This window comes from Triturus cristatus, chromosome 4_2 (genome assembly GCF_964204655.1).
Source record: "Triturus cristatus chromosome 4_2, aTriCri1.1, whole genome shotgun sequence".
Lineage (NCBI taxonomy): Eukaryota > Metazoa > Chordata > Amphibia > Caudata > Salamandridae > Triturus > Triturus cristatus.
The window spans coordinates 988,695,539-988,711,642 of NC_140586.1; the positions used below are offsets into that span (position 1 = coordinate 988,695,539).

The window sequence follows — 16,104 nt, forward strand, 5'->3', positions numbered from 1 at the left end:
CCCCCCTCCCCCCCAGCCCTGATTCTATACCTCTGAGTCCTTCAGTGAGACACGTGGGCGACCTACAGAGAAGCTAGCGCCTCGAGGCTGAGGCTCGGCAGAGAGCATTGCACAAGAGTGGGAGTCAGTCACTCACCAGAGCTCTGTGCCCTCCTCCGGATGGTCAGTGCCCCCCTCTCCCGGGGCTCGGGGGCGCCCTCTGTGCCCCTCACTATGTGCAGGCCATGTCAGCCAGAAGCAGCTTCAGGGCGCTAGAGCGTAGGGCGCCTAGACACCAGTGCCGAGCGCCTAGACACCACGGCGGTGAGACCGGAGTGGAGGAGGTGTGGGGGGAGCTGGAGTAGAGGAGGGGGGGCTGCTCACTCACCCGTGCTCTGCGTCCTCCTCCGGACGGTCTGTGCCCCCCTCTCCCGGGGGTGTCCTCTCTCTCTGTCCCTCAGTAGATGCAGGTCAGCGAATAGAAGCTCTTTCAAGGCGCTAGAGTGCAGAGCGCCTAGACACCACGGTGGTGGAGGTTGGAGTGGAGGGGGGGGGGGGGGGGGTGTCTCCCGGATGCTCACCCAGGAGGGCTCCCGGGAGGGGGGGCTCTGCTGTCAGCCCTTGAGGGGCCCGGACAGGTGCCGTCCCTGAAACAGCCAATCAGAGAGCGGGGGGAGTGGGTGTGCTATACCCCCGCCCCGCCCCCCCCAGAGAGACGAGCCCCGCCTCTCCCCCATCTCCCCCCCCCCAGCATATCCTCTCTAGACTGCCCCCTGCCCCCACGGAGAGACAGGGGCCCCACCCTCCCCATTCACAGCAGATCCTCCGAAAACACACACTACATGCACTGCTGAAACCAACCTGCACACACCACGTGCTGGTCGTGCACTACACACAACCACACACTGAACACAGCACCACACACTGAGCACAGCCATACACTTGTGTCCTACACACAACGACACACTTAGCACAGCACCACCCACTCGTGCCCTACACACAACGACAAACTGAGCACAGCCATACACTCGTGCCCTACACACAACGACACACTGAGCACAGCGCCACCCACTCGTGCCCTACACACAACGACAAACTGAGCACAGCACTACACACTCGTGCCCTACACACAACCACACACTTAGCACAGCACCACCCACTCGTGCCCTACACACAACGACAAACTGAGCACAGCGCCACCCACTCGTGCCCTACACACAATGACACACTGAGCACAGCACTACACACTCGTGCCCTACACACAACCACACACTGAGCACAGCACCACCCACTCGTGCCCTACACACAACCACACACTGAGCACAGCGCCACCCACTCGTGCCCTACACACAACGACACACTGAGCACAGCCACATACACTCATGCACTACACACAACCACACACTGAGCACAGCACCACCCACTCGTGCCCTACACACAACCACACACTGAGCACAGCACCACACACTCGTGCACTACACACAACCACACTAAGCACAGCACCACCCACTCGTGCCCTACACACAACCACACACTGAGCACAGCCATACACTTGTGCACTACACACGACACACTGAGCACAGCGCCACCCACTCGTGCCCTACACACAACGACACACTGAGCACAGCACCACACACTCGTGCACTACACACAACCACACACTGAGCACAGCACCACACACTGAGCACAGCCACCACACACAGAGCACTACACACAACCACACACTGAGCACAGCACCACCCACTCGTGCCCTACACACAACGACACACTGAGCACAGCACCACACACTCGTGCACTACACACAACCACACACTGAGCACAGCACCACACACTGAGCACAGCCACCACACACAGAGCACTACACACAACCACACACTGAGCACAGCACCACCCACTCGTGCCCTACACACAACGACACACTGAGCACAGCCACATACACTCGTGCCCTACACACAACCACACACTGAGCACAGCAACACACACTCATGCCCTACACACAACGACACACTGAGCACAGCACTACACACCCGTGCCCTACACACGACACACTGAGCACAGCACCACCCACTCGTGCCCTACACACAACGACATACTGAGCACAGACATACACTCGTACCCTACACACAACGACACACTGAGCACAGCACTACACACTCGTGCCCTACACACAACGACAAACTGAGCACAGCACCACACACTCGTGCCCTACACACAACGACACACTGAGCACAGCACCACACACTCGTGCCCTACACACAACGACACACTGAGCACAGCCACATACACTCGTGCCCTACACACAACCACACACTGAGCACAGCACTACACACTCGTGCCCTACACACAACGACAAACTGAGCACAGCCACATACACTCGTGCCCTACACACAACGACACACTGAGCACAGCACTACACACTCGTGCCCTACACACGACACACTGAGCACAGCGCCACCCACTCGTGCCCTACACACAACGACACACTGAGCCCAGCACCACCCACTTGTGCCCTACACACGACACAATGAGCACAGCCATACATTCGTGCCCTACACACAACGACACACTGAGTAGAGCACCACCCACTCGTGCCCTACACACAACGACACACTGAGCACAGCCATACACTCGTGCCCTACACACGACACACTGAGCACAGCACCACACACTCGTGCCCTACACACAACGACACACTGATCACAGCACTACACACTCGTGCCCTACACACAACGACACACTGAGCACAGCACCACCCACTCGTGCCCTACACACAACGACACACTGAGCACAGCACCACCCACTCGTGCCCTACACACAACGACACACTGAGCACAGCCATACACTCGTGCCCTACACACAACGACACACTGAGCACAGCCATACACTCGTGCCCTACACACAACGACACACTGAGCACAGCACCACCCACTCATGCCCTACACAAAACCACACACTGAGCATAGCACTACACACTCGTGCCCTACACACGACACACTGAGCACAGCATTACACACTCGTGCCCTATACACAACGACACACTGAGCACAGCCATACATTCGTGCCCTACACACAACGACACACTGAGTAGAGCACCACCCACTCGTGCCCTACACACAACGACACACTGAGCACAGCCATACACTCGTGCCCTACACACAACGACACACTGAGCACAGCATCACCCACTCGTGCCCTACACACATCGACACACTGAGCACAGCACCACATACTCGTGCACTACACACAATCACACTAAGCACAGCACCACACACTGAGCACAGCCATACACTTGTGCACTACACACGACACACTGAGCACAGCACCACCCACTCGTGCCCTACACACAACCACACACTGAGCACAGCACCACATACTGAGCACAGCCATACACTCGTGCACTACACACAACCACACATTGAGCACAGTGCCACCCACTCGTGCCATACACACAACGACACGCTGAGCACAGCACTACACACTCGTGCCCTACACACAAGGACACAGTGAGCACAGCACCACCCACTCGTGCCCTATACACAACGACACACTGAGCACAGCCACCCACTCGTGCCCTACACACAACGACACGCTGAGCACAGCCATACACTAGTGCCCTACACACAATGACACACTGAACACAGCACCACCCACTCGTGCCCTACACACAACGACACACTGAGCACAGCACTACACACTCTTGCACTACACACAACCACACTAAGCACAGCATCACACACTGAGCACAGCCATACACTCGTGCACTACACACGACACACTGAGCACAGCACCACCCACTCGTACCCTACACACAACCACACACTGAGCACAGCACCACACACTCGTGCACTACACACAACCACACACTGAGCACAGCACCACACACTGAGCACAGCCACCACACACAGAGCACAGCCATACACTTGTGCACTACACACAACCACGCACTGAGCACAGCACCACACACTTGTGCGCTACACACAACCACACACTGAGCACAGCACCACACACTCGTGCACTACACACACCCACACATTGAGCACATCCACCACACACTGAGCATAGCCACCACACACTGAGCACAGCCATACACTCGTGCACTACAAACAACCACACACTGAGCACAGCCACACACTCGTGCACGCACCACACACTGAGCACAGCCACCACACACTGAGCACAGCCACCAGATACTGAGCACAGCCATACACTCCTGCACTACACACAACCACACACTGAGCACAGCCACACTCGTGCACTAAACACAACCACACACAGAGCACAGCTATGTGGTAAATAAATTCTTTACCGGACTGAATTTCATACTGGATCTTTAAACAAAATAGCTCAGAATAATAAGAGGCAGAATCCGTGGTATAAGAGGTTTCTGAATGGGCTTTATTCCAAAATGGCCGACTCGAGTGGCGGCCTTCAGGTTCCGTCACCAAGAAGGTTCAGGAAGTGAAGTACGATATTTTATTGACAGAAAATTGCTTTTATAGGACATACATTACAATGAAACAAATGTAGAAGGCGTAACAATTGATAAGAGAAACGACATAGTAAATACGTAATCGAAACTAGGCGTAATAAGGAATAAAAGAAACATGATTGGCTAGGATTATCATACATAGGTGGATCTATAAGATAATACTTGGCATAGATGCGCGCGCAGCAGCATGACGTGTAATTGACGTGCAACTAGGGGGTGAAGGGGACTTGACATTTAGCTCTACATGCGGAGACGAAAAGTCTGGGGGTCAGGTCAACCTAATCCCAAATCATATCTAACATCCTATGTTTAAAGAACTATGTTATCCACAAGGAAAGACTCTCGGACAGAATCTATTCTATACTGACTGTGTGTGCGTGCACAAGCGTCTAAGTGTCTATATGAGATGCAATGAGGCAGAAAACTTTCCATGGCAACTGGGCTATGAATTACTTGCATGGGGACAGAGAGGCCAAACCCTTTGCTTGGGAGCTAAAGGAAATGTTTACCTAAATCACTAGACAGGAATGCATCGGCTGAAGAGCAAAGTAGATAATTTGAAGGTGAAATACAGCTTCTTGGCAGGCAGGCGAAACTGGCCGAGGCAGGCACCGTTAGCTGCACAGGAAATAGGACAAAGTTCATGGATACAGATGCGAGCTCAAGCTGAAGCTTGTCAGAGACAGAGAGCAGGGAAAGGCTTTGAGGACAGAATCGGGCCTACTTCGTCTGAACTGTAAAAATGGAGTAACTGAGCCATATAAAGTCGGTGGCCTTTCATGCTTAGGAATCGAATATCCAGCCCATTCATGGCGGATCTGACAGAGGACATGTTGACGGTAGACGCACATGTGTTTGCGTCTTCGAAACTAGAACTGGAGGGAGCATACATGTGTTTGTAACATGCATATAGAACCGTTGGGGTCCAAGATAGGGGACATAACTGATCAGGAAAATCCACATTTCCACATTCCCTCCTTGTCCCCTACTTGCCCGTCAAGAAACATCAATCTTCATTAATCCATCGATTTGCTCATGGAGCATCATTACTTCTTCTTTCTTCTTCCGGGATCTTGAGCGAAAACCTTGATGTGGAATACACGATGTGGCACACAGACCACAAATCGCTGGTCCACATTGCAGGCATAAGCAGCAACTGAAGAGTATAAGAAGGCCAATACCTAGGAAGGATAGAACTCTCCATCCCCAGGCTGATATCACACTCCAAAACCACCCGGACCAAGTCCAAGTGCCTGGATTCTCGTGTATCTGGCTCACAATCTTATGGAGGCGTGTTATAGCTTTATATACAGATGGCGAATTTTCTGGTATGAATACGCAGCAGCTCGATCCGATGACCCTACAAGCTCCGCCCCTATCGGCCAAGATGACGTCAAGGACAAGCCGATTTTGAAGAACAACAATTCTCATCACTGATTGTTCCTCTGTCAGATTGCCTAGGGCGGCTATAGTCTCATTCACTACAGCTTCAAGAGTCTTAGTTAGTCTACGTATCAGCTTACTATTGGAAATTGTACCTATATATGGAAAAATACCTTTATTGAAATGTACATACTTGTCCCATGCTGTCTCAGTATAATCGACAACTGGGAGATCTCTTCGCTCTCTATTGTGTACTAAATGAGCATTTCGATAATAATCAGGAGGAGCTAGGAAAACAGGTGGCAAAAGGAATGCTATGTAACAGGTACCATCCCAGTCTGGTGGTAGACCCATATAGGCAGTCTGACCACATATGAAGTAGGAGTGGCGTGAAGCTCTAAATGAAGATTTGCCTTCATCACTAAATTCTACTGTAATGGTACATTTGCTATGGCCCATATGTATGGAACCAACTTTTCGTATACATAATTCACCTTTAACTGGAAATACTGACATGGTGGGTAAAATTAGCTCAACTTCGGATTCGACATTCAGAATCATGAGATTAGGTGTAAAATTACCTAATCTGTATACTTCGTTTTCTAGATCCGTTCCTGTTCTACTAGGGTGACCCTCCTTGTCAGGGTGACAGACTTTGTATAACACTATATTCAGATTTCCCCATATCCAATGGTGTTGATAACCTGCTGTATCTGAATCTATAGAATTGATTAAACTGAACCATGCTCCACAGGAGCCATTATGTGTGAACGGATGTGGAAAGAAAGGCAGAACTCCTTTGTTATTCTGATAGGGAGGGAGTCGGCCACACACCCAACAATTTGTAGCATTACTAGTCTGATGGGAATGATGTAACATACTAATGAAAGTGTTATTACGCAGCGCAAGTCTATAGGACAACTCATGTGGAGGTAGGTCACTAAAAGAATGTTCATCAGTTACATTGAAATCATGTTTGGAAACAGGATAATATATATGCAATAATATACTTGCAGTAATTATTATAAAACTCAAGAAAAACAAAATTAATAAAGTCACAATACAGTGGCTACGCAATAATTTACAGTAAGCGCGTCGTTTCAATATGGCTCTGGATTGTTCATGATTCAGACCTAAGGGATACATGTCGGGGACAGATTCAACCGCTTCACCTTGGAGAGGACTTAAACAATCAAATCGTCCGACAGCTTGGTTCTGGATCTGAGTTTCAGTTTATAGAGTTCGGTGCTACTGGCCTCAGCCAAAGGTAGCTTTGAGTCAATGGGGGAAGACACACGGGGAGGACTGTTTCTGTCCGAAGGAAGTCCATGAAATTTCTTGATGTGACTGGAGTGGACCCAGCCCTTCCTCCCTTCGATCTTCACAGCTGTCCTTGTCGTCAGCAGGACCAACTTAGGAGTCTTCCACCTGGGCTCCAGCTGAGTCTTCCTGTCGAAATTCCTGACAAGGACGAAATCGCCGGGGATTACGTCATGGGGTTTCACCTCAGTGTTGTCAGGAAAAGCTGCGACTACCTGTGAACGACAAGATTGTAGTGCAGACATCAAGGAAGCCAGGTAATCTGTCAGCATATTACAGTCAACATCAGTTATTTTACGGGGTATAGGCGTCCCCCACATATTCGGTGGTCTGCCAAAGATCACCTCATAAGGGGATAGCCCTGTTCGAGAGTGTGCTACCATTCTCATGTAAAACAGTGCAACTGGTAAGGCTATTATCCAGTCAACACCTTTTTCCTGACATATTTTAGACAATCTGATTTTCAAAAGTTGATTATGTCGTTCCACGAGACCTGCTGCCTCGGGGTGTCGGACACAGTGAAATTTCCACTGATATCCTAGCAAGAGTGAAACATGTTTCATTAATTCGGATGAGAAAGGCTGACCGTTATCTGAATATACAACACGTGGTAAACCATACCGTGGGAAAAATTCTCGAACTAGCTGCTTGGCAGTAGTCGGGGCAGTGTAATCTGATACTGGGTAGGCTTCAGTCCAACGGGAAAGAGCACAGACAACTACGAGAACATATTTGAATCCTCGACATCGTTCCATCTGGATGTAATCCATCTGGAGGACTTCGAAAGGATGATCGGGAGGCTGAAATCCACCCTGCTCTACGGGAACACTCTTTCCTGGGTTAAACTGGCAACATATCATACAGGTACGGACTTTTTGTTTAGCTGCTGCTCGTAAATGTTTGTTGAACCAAATGTGCTGAATGCTGTCTAACATAGCTTTCTCTCCTAAATGTGCTGGACTGTGAATTGTAGCTATAACTGCTTGGACCATGGAATCAGGGAGAAACCACACAGATTTCTCCTTCGTCATCCATCCTTGATCTGTCTGGATCCCTCCTAATTCAGTCCATTTCTTTATTTCTTCTGCTGTGGCATGTGTCTGTATATCAATTACGTCAAGTGCGGGATCCTTAATCGTCATACACTGTGTTGGTGTCAGAACTATTGGCTTTGTCGTGTCGGATGTATGAGTCTGAGCAGTCTGTTTAGCTGTTCTGTCAGCTAAATCATTGCCTTGAGAAATGATATCAGTAACCTTCGTGTGTGCTTTACATTTCATAATCGATATTGCAGTCGGTAAATGAATTGCGTCTAACAAAGCATGAATGAGGGACCCGTGCTGAATATGGGTTCCATGAGAAGTTAAATAACCTCTCTCTCGCCAAAGCACCCCGAAGTCATGTACGACTCCGAATGCATAACGTGAATCAGTATATATGTTGACTTTCTTGTCTGTAGCTTGAATACAGGCTTGTGTTAGAGCAATAAGCTCTGCTGCTTGGGCTGACAAAGTGTCTATACAGTTTGTTTCAACAACTTCAGTGTCTGTTGTGACTGCATACGCGGCAACTAAATTTCCTGTACTTGTTCTCATGCATGAACCGTCTACATACAACGTCAGGTCTGGATCTAACAATGGAACGTCTGTTAAGTCTTGTCTGGGTTTCGTCTTTATCTCAATAACTTCAACACAATCGTGAGCTAGTGGGTCTGTTCCAATTACGGGTAAAAGTGTAGCAGGATTCAATGTATTACAACGTCTGATTTCTATGTGTGGCTGAAACAATGTCAGTTCATAACCAGTAAGTCTTGCTATGGTCAAATGTTGTGTTTGCGTTCGATTCACAAGAACCTCTACTGCATGTGGTACTTGTACTGTCAATGGATGTCCTAACACTATGGCATCGCTTTGTCTGATTGCTAAAGCTGTTGCTGCCACTGATTTCAGACACGCAGGCAAAGCCTGAGCTACGGGATCTAATGTACTGGAGAAATAAGCACATGGCTTACATGATCCTGCTTGTTCCTGAGTGAGTACTGACAAAGCAGTACCTGCACGTTCTGTAACAAAGAGTGTAAAATGTTTGTTGTAACATGGTGTCGCTAAAACAGGTGCTTGACATAGAGCTTTCTTTAAGCTTTCAAAAGCTAGTGTGTGTTCCTGAGTCCAAGGGAGGACAGTCGATGTGGCTGCCTCCTGTGTTGTCAACTGAATGAGTGGTTTTGCTAGGAATGCATATTGCGGGATCCATTGCCTACAGTACGAAGTGAGGCCTATGAAAGCCCGCACCTCCTTTTGTGTCCTGGGTATTGGCATGTTTGTAATTAACTGAATACGATCAGGTGTAAGCTGCCTTCCCTCCTTGGACAGCGAGTGACCAAGATAAATAACTCGCTGGGCACAGAATTGCAGCTTAGAAGGAGATACCTTGTGCCCCTTGTCGGCTAGAAAATGTAAAACTATCAGTGAAGCTTTTTCACATTCGGGTTCGCTTCGTGCGGTGATCAGCAGGTCATCGACGTATTGAAGCAGTGCAGTGTTAACTGGCATGTGTATGCTGTCAAGTTCTCGTTTCAGTGCTTGGCTATAGATGCTGGGACTTTCTGTAAATCCTTGAGGAGCGCGTGTGAATTTAAAGCTTCGTCCATTCAAACTAAAACCGAACAGGTATTGGCTTTCCGGATCTATTGGGACGCTAAAAAAAGCATTCTTGAGATCAATTACAGTAAAGAATGTGGCTTGAGAATCAATAGCTGTCAACAATGATGAGATATCGGGGACCACAGGAAATTGTGGCACAATGCACTTGTTTAATTCGCGCAAATCAATAACTAGTCGATATACTGGCGGGGCCATTGGATCAGTTCGTTTAAGAATCGGAATGATCGGTGAATTACATACATTGGAGTCGGTTTCCACAACCACTCCTTGGGCAACTAGCTCGTCAATGATTTTCAGTAAAGCCGCTACAGCATCTTGCGGTAACTTGTATTGTCGCATTCGTGGCAATACCACTCCTGCCTTTAATGTGACTCGATATGGTGTAATGTTCATGCAACCAACATCAGTAGGGCCTTGTGCCCATAGATGTGTGGGTAGGTTCTGTAGTCGGGAATCCATGTCTCTGGATACATAATGACCTTTAAAATCACGTAAAAACAATCTTACTCCTTCCGGAGAACAACAGATAATAGCCCCTAGGGCTTTCAATGTCTTTATACCTAACAAGTTTTCTGGGCATGATTTGGTAAGCAATAAATCAGTAGTTCGTGTCAAGGGACCAATCGTAAGCGGAAGTGGCTGTGATACTTCATTAACAATAGGCTTTCCTGAAAAACCAAGGGAAACATTTTGAGAGCCTGAGAGGGGTGCCCCTGGAACTTCACTACGTTTTATTGTTGTTCGACTTGCCCCTGTATCAAGTAAAAATTTTCTGTCTTGACCTAATAATTCACTATGGACATAAGGTCCTTCTTGATCTACAGGGACCTCGATAAGGGGTAAGTCAACTTCCCTCTCTAGGCTGGTTCATGCGTACCGTTGGTACTCAGGATATTCATACTGTGCGGTCTGATACATTTGTCGTGTTGTTGTTTGTGTGGCAGCAGCAGGCAACGGTGGTGCAGCTGGCACAAACTGTATAGGCTGTTGTGAGGCTGGCATAGACTGTTGCTGAGCTGGCATGGACTGTGGTTGAGCTGGCATGGACTGTCCATGCTGCATAGCTCCTTGTTCATTCTGATCCTGTCTAACTAATCGGGGTCTTTCTTTTGCAATACCTATGGCTATATTACGCTTCAGAACTTGGCAATCGTGTACGTAATGGCCTAGTTGCTTACAGTAATTGCAGGTTCCTTTTACAGGAACTGCTGAATCTCCGGTATGTGTCACACCCTTTTTGTGACCATCCGCTGGTACTGTCTGGGAAACTAGCATTTTCATTTTAGTATCCTTCATACGTCTTTGCTCGTGTTCTTGTTCATCTCTAATTCTATTGTGATGATACTGTAACATTTGTAACATTTGTGACGGAGTATTACTTTGCCAGGTACTCTCGAATTTCAATATTCTATTCTTCACTGGAGGCAATGCATTTTCTACTAGTTTTGTCACAAATAAATGTGGATACGAGTCACTACTTGCTTTTATACCACTGTTTATACCAAAACATTTTTCAAATCGAGCATAATAATCACTTGTGTCTTCATCATGCTTTTGTTTACAGGCTGAGATTGCACCCCAATCTTCCTTTTTCGTGGTCAACAAACGTGGCAATACCTGTACTAGTAAACCTGGTAACAGTTTAACTTTATCCCCGAGCCCTGAACCTGCTGTTCGGGCCCTTTCTTCTGTTTCCAATGCTGTCCAATCTATCTTTTGGTCTCCCACTTCCCACTCTTTTTCTTTCAGCTTTTCATAAATGCCAGCAGGCAAGAGCACCTTTAATATCGTCATAATATCAGGATAGGTATACTCTCCCATCAGTAGCATATCTTTAATTTCTCGGTGGAAACCCGCTGGGTCTTTGTCATGACTCGGTACTACTTTCTTCATTTCTAACAATTCGATTTTTGTTATGGGTGTGTAAACAAATACACGATGAAACTCATTGTCCTCTCCTTTTATTGGGTGTACTTCTCGTAAGGGATTTTGTCTATCCATGTAGTACGGTGTTCCTTCTTTGTTGGGGATCGAGAAAGGATCTGGACTTACAAAAAGAACGTACTGTTTACGTGACATTAGTATTTCTTTAATTAGCTTGTTACTAGAACCTCTCCATCTATTCGCAAGTAGTTCGGTTAATATATCTGGTAAGGGACCAGGATCAGCATGTTGGCTCTTATATAATATAAGAAGTTGCTGAATCATATAGATCCCAGCTAAACGTTGTTCATCTGGACTGAGGTTCAAAAACGTGTGTGCGACTGTCACATCACCATATTTTCCGGGACTGTCCATCCAATGAACAGCTGACCTTGCTAATTCTTGTTCGTCCATAGAATCGAGGAGGTGGTAACCCCTTCGTTCTCGAAGTATTTTATCTGCGGCTTGAAACAAACGTTCGGGAGACTTCATATTTATTATAGGTGTCGGATAGGTTCTGCTATTGTTTGGACATACAGAATGTATCGAATCAGAAAAACATCTGACATTATTACAGGACCTTCCTCTGCCTACATAGGCTATGGTGTCTGGCTGTCTCCCTGAATCTCCTGATTCGGACGCTTCATCCTGCTCGAACTCGTCTGTTTCCAATCTTTCTGCATGTATATGTTCTACTTCTTTCCTAATTTTTCGGCACATGGCTACTATACTTCCTTGTTTATCATGTTTTCCATCGGATATATTCTGACTCCATTTAGTAAGAGTTTGCATTATTTCCGGGTCTACCCCCGGTCGGTCTTGATTTCTGATCACACAATTTACAAAAAAACGTAACAATTCTCCCTGTATCTCTACTTTCTGATATTCCATAGCTCTGTTAATACATTCAGGATCTTTTCCTGTTTGGACAAAATGATATATGCCATCTAAATGCATAGCCATTCCTGGTAGCCTCCCTAAAAACGTTGCAGCTCGTCTAACACGTAACGATGCCAGGACCATTTCGTCCTCTTTACCGGGCACTGGATCATATCTACAATCTATCATAAGATCCTTAAGCGTACGGGTATTTATAAGTTTGGGCGTACGTGCATGTACTGATTCTTGGAAAGAAAATTTACTCACTCTGGGTGGCGTGAAATGAAGGCTAGTAGCACCTCCAGTAGCCCCCTCTAAGGTGTCAGACGTGAAAGGATTCGTTGAACGTGCTACAGCCACTACAGGTGTAGACACGGCTGTAGAATCAGTTGCGGGGACAGACGCGGAAGCAGATGTGCTTGCCGAAGCTTGTGTCGTGACTTGTGTCGGAGCTTGCTGTGGCACAGAGACAGATACTTGATCTTGACGTTGAACCCCCCCAGCAGACGGTCTATGCGGTGCGGGGTTAGCATATTCGGGAACTGCGTCATCTAAATATGAGGAAAGAAAAATATCTTCTGCGGTTCTAGGATGTCCTTTAGGATGTACCTTTATTGGAAACAATGGGGGTGGCAAGTCTTTTGGTATGGCCGCAGTGGCTTTAGGCAATCCTTCGGCCAGAAGGGGATACATTCCTTTTATAAGGGCATTTCTTTGTCTCTCTGTTTGTTCTGCTTGTACTCGTGTACCTTCTTCAATCAACTGCTTCTCTCGAACCTTATTTGCACTTTCTTTACTTCTCTCTTCCTGTCTTAGCGCTTTTTCGGTGCGCCTATGCGATTCTTTACGCCATAATTCAACAGCGTCTTTCTGTGACTGTCTAGCTTTCCTCTTCCACAACTCTTCTTCTACTTTCATGATACATTCTGCATCCCAGGTCCCCGCGACGGGCCATCTCTGATTTTCTGGTAACTCTTTGGTGTAGTCCACCCATAGATCTAGGAATAATATGGCGTCTAAGCCATGCTTGTGATACATGAAGTGCCCTGGAGTGTCCCTAGGAGGAATAGGAACTGCCTCTTCAAGCACCCCTTTTCTAGTAGTGATCTGTCTTAACTTCGAAAAGAGCGGCATATTGACAACTAATCTGGTACTTACTCTTGAACACACTTAATACAAAAAAAAACGCAATAATGAACAAAGAACAATAAACAATCATTCATACCACAATATGCAGGACGTTTAAACACATTTTACATTAAACATTAAACATTTTAAAAATGACCGACAATGATGACAGTCTGCATAACTAATCATCAAGCTAAAATCTTGACAATAACCAGATACTTCGGAATACTTGATATACTGCTAAACAGTACATATACACTGCCAAACAGTGCAGACCGGATTTGTGTACCCAAATCCGTCTTGACCGGCACAACCTATGTGCGCGTCAACACGCCTCCCCGGCGATGGTACTCACCGAGTAGCTCAAAACGAAAGGCCTCGGAGAATGGACTGGACTCGATTACGGACATCGGACCCTCTGGACATCGGGACTTCGAAACCTGGTGGGCCTCTGTATACCTCGGATCTTGCTCTCTCAGCTAGGCTCTGGTCGGGATACTTCGCGCTTCTCACCGCCTCGTCTGGGTTGATCGCAGCCTCAGTCGCCCCCGCTTGACCGGAGGGAGCTACAGGAAATCCTGCTGGTACGCGTTATGGTCCGTCCAGCTGTGGCAGGAGACCGGGCCTGCAACGCACCGCCGGCGCGTGAGATGAGAAAGTGTCCCTGTTCGGGCGCCATTATGTGGTAAATAAATTCTTTACCGGACTGAATTTCATACTGGATCTTTAAACAAAATAGCTCAGAATAATAAGAGGCAGAATCCGTGGTATAAGAGGTTTCTGAATGGGCTTTATTCCAAAATGGCCGACTCGAGTGGCGGCCTTCAGGTTCCGTCACCAAGAAGGTTCAGGAAGTGAAGTACGATATTTTATTGACAGGAAATTGCTTTTATAGGACATACATTACAATGAAACAAATGTAGAAGGCGTAACAATTGATAAGAGAAACGACATAGTAAATACGTAATCGAAACTAGGCGTAATAAGGAATAAAAGAAACATGATTGGCTAGGATTATCATACATAGGTGGATCTATAAGATAATACTTGGCATAGATGCGCGCGCAGCAGCATGACGTGTAATTGACGTGCAACTAGGGGGTGAAGGGGACTTGACATTTAGCTCTACATGCGGAGACGAAAAGTCTGGGGGTCAGGTCAACCTAATCCCAAATCATATCTAACATCCTATGTTTAAAGAACTATGTTATCCACAAGGAAAGACTCTCGGACAGAATCTATTCTATACTGACTGTGTGTGCGTGCACAAGCGTCTAAGTGTCTATATGAGATGCAATGAGGCAGAAAACTTTCCATGGCAACTGGGCTATGAATTACTTGCATGGGGACAGAGAGGCCAAACCCTTTGCTTGGGAGCTAAAGGAAATGTTTACCTAAATCACTAGACAGGAATGCATCGGCTGAAGAGCAAAGTAGATAATTCGAAGGTGAAATACAGCTTCTTGGCAGGCAGGCGAAACTGGCCGAGGCAGGCACCGTTAGCTGCACAGGAAATAGGACAAAGTTCATGGATACAGATGCGAGCTCAAGCTGAAGCTTGTCAGAGACAGAGAGCAGGGAAAGGCTTTGAGGACAGAATCGGGCCTACTTCGTCTGAACTGTAAAAATGGAGTAACTGAGCCATATAAAGTCGGTGGCCTTTCATGCTTAGGAATCGAATATCCAGCCCATTCATGGCGGATCTGACAGAGGACATGTTGACGGTAGACGCACATGTGTTTGCGTCTTCGAAACTAGAACTGGAGGGAGCATACATGTGTTTGTAACATGCATATAGAACCGTTGGGGTCCAAGATAGGGGACATAACTGATCAGGAAAATCCACATTTCCACAGCTACCACATACTGAGCACAGACATACACTTGTGCACTACACACAACCACACACTGAGCACAGCCACCACACACTGAGCACAGCCATACACTTGTGCACTACACACAGCCACACACTGAGCACAGCACCACACACTTGTGCACTACACAAAACCACACACTGAGCACAGCCACCACACACTGAGCACAGCCATACACTTGTGCACTACACACAACGACACACTGAGCACAGCGCCACACACTGAGCACAGCCACCACACACTGAGCACAGCCATACACTTGTGCACTACACACAACCACACACTGAGCACAGCTACACCCTTGTGCACTACACACAACCACACACTGAGCACAGCACCACACACTGAGCACAGCCACCACACACTGAGCACAGCCATACACTCGTGCACTACACACAACCACACACTGAACACAGCGCCACCCACTGAGCACAGCCACCATACACTGAGCACAGCCATACACTTG

At 47.5% G+C, this 16,104-nt stretch overlaps 1 protein-coding gene across 16 annotated transcripts in view; it reads right to left on the minus strand.

Moving 5' to 3' along the window:
- Positions 1-16,104, minus strand: part of LOC146839233 (uncharacterized) — a 212,097-nt gene that overhangs the window by 74,935 nt on the left and 121,058 nt on the right. Inside the window, exon 1 of one of the 16 annotated variants that reach the window (XM_085603240.1) lies at positions 368-525. The exons of 14 other annotated variants lie outside the window; for them this stretch is intronic. The gene's annotated coding sequence lies outside the window, so the exon portion shown is untranslated. Of the gene's footprint in view, positions 1-136; positions 210-367; positions 526-16,104 lie in introns of those variants that run through there. One more of the 16 variants, XM_085603243.1, reaches the window with a different exon arrangement.